Here is a 285-nt window from a genome sequence, read left to right on the forward strand (position 1 = left end):
CCCCCCCCCCCGCCTAAGACGCGGGTACGAAAGCACTGCGTTTTCGTGTATACCCCAGTGTGCGTCAGTACGAGAATGAAGTAAAGATGAGTAGGGCTCGAAACATTCTCGAACAGAAACGCTCTAGGCGACAGGTACTACGGCAACGGCTGCTCCCGCACACCCACTAGCGGAGATTTTTCAGGGACCTCCGCTATTCTCGCTATGTCGACTTCTTTCATTCCTCAACGGCAGCCATCAGCCTCGTCTATGCGCACTCGGGGCGTCCACAGGCTTACACACGAC

At 56.1% G+C, this 285-nt stretch overlaps 1 protein-coding gene across 1 annotated transcript in view; it reads right to left on the minus strand.

Moving 5' to 3' along the window:
• CSUI_011366 (nucleoredoxin family protein) overlaps nt 1-285 on the minus strand; it is a 5,027-nt gene that overhangs the window by 3,904 nt on the left and 838 nt on the right. The window lies entirely within an intron of this gene.

This window comes from Cystoisospora suis (genome assembly GCF_002600585.1).
Source record: "Cystoisospora suis strain Wien I chromosome Unknown contig_11078, whole genome shotgun sequence".
Classification (NCBI taxonomy): Eukaryota; Apicomplexa; class Conoidasida; order Eucoccidiorida; family Sarcocystidae; genus Cystoisospora; species Cystoisospora suis.